Genomic DNA, 1,120 nt, shown 5'->3' on the forward strand with positions numbered 1-1,120 from the left:
TATGTTGTGATGAACTAGTATACAGAATTTGATATTAAAAACTCGCGCATCATGATGTTTTTCTTCAAATCTGCACAATGGACTGTCTGGATTGTGATTGAATTCAGGATTAAACTAAAGCTTACTGTTGAGCCACCGATAGTGATTTGACACTTCTTTTATCTGTAAAATTTTGGACACACTCACAAAAAAAAGACGTGTCTTGAAACTCAATAAGTGATTTTATTTCATTGCTGCAAATTACAAGTAATTACATAATTAACACACAAAATTGTAATATAAAATCTGAAACTACCAATATAAGAATGAAAAGATACCTTCAAGAGTTAACCAACGCTAAAAGAAGATAAGCGATTAGTTCAATAAGCAATTTTTATTTTATTTTATATATACAAGTTCTACTAAATTATGGTTTTAAATGCCATATTCTAACCAAGAAGTCCAGTCTTATATTTACCTGGATATTCTTTTGATTAAAAATATTTTCTTGTTATATAGTTTTGAAAGTCTTCAACCACATATTTATTTACAGAGTATACAACTCTTATACTGATATATAAAGGAAAGTGTGTAAAAACAATAACATCTATCTTATTTGTGATGCATTTGAATACAACTAATTAGATAATATGTCCACAAGTTAAAAGCGTCATACAAAACTAATAAAACTAGGGTACAGGCGACGTGGTGGGTGGGTTAAAATATATTTTATTAGTAAGAGTGGTATCTGTAAAAGAAGGAAACGTGCTAAGCAGTGGGGGGTACGTCTTTATCCGCAATCCACGCATGTGAAAGAAAGAAGTAAATGAGGAAAAGCATAAGTGCCTGATGAACTGCAAAAGTGGTGTGGGCCATTTTGCGAAATTGATGTGTATCTCCAAGATGGTTATCATCTGAAAAATGTAGACAATACAATACCGTATGGTAATCATGCATTATAAATGCTGTATAGAAATTTATTTTGTTATGGTACGCCCTTTTTTCCTTCCCTTTGGGTAAAGATCAGTGCAGGCCTCAGACAGTTTAAATTGGATACATATTACAGTTCCGTACCAGATTTGTGTTAAAGAACTGGTAGTGTCTTGTTTCTTCCGCCATATTGTGCGTTGTTTCATAGGTA

The sequence above is a fragment of the Limulus polyphemus genome, unplaced genomic scaffold (assembly GCF_000517525.1).
Source record: "Limulus polyphemus unplaced genomic scaffold, Limulus_polyphemus-2.1.2 Scaffold4123, whole genome shotgun sequence".
Taxonomy (NCBI): Eukaryota; Metazoa; Arthropoda; class Merostomata; order Xiphosura; family Limulidae; genus Limulus; species Limulus polyphemus.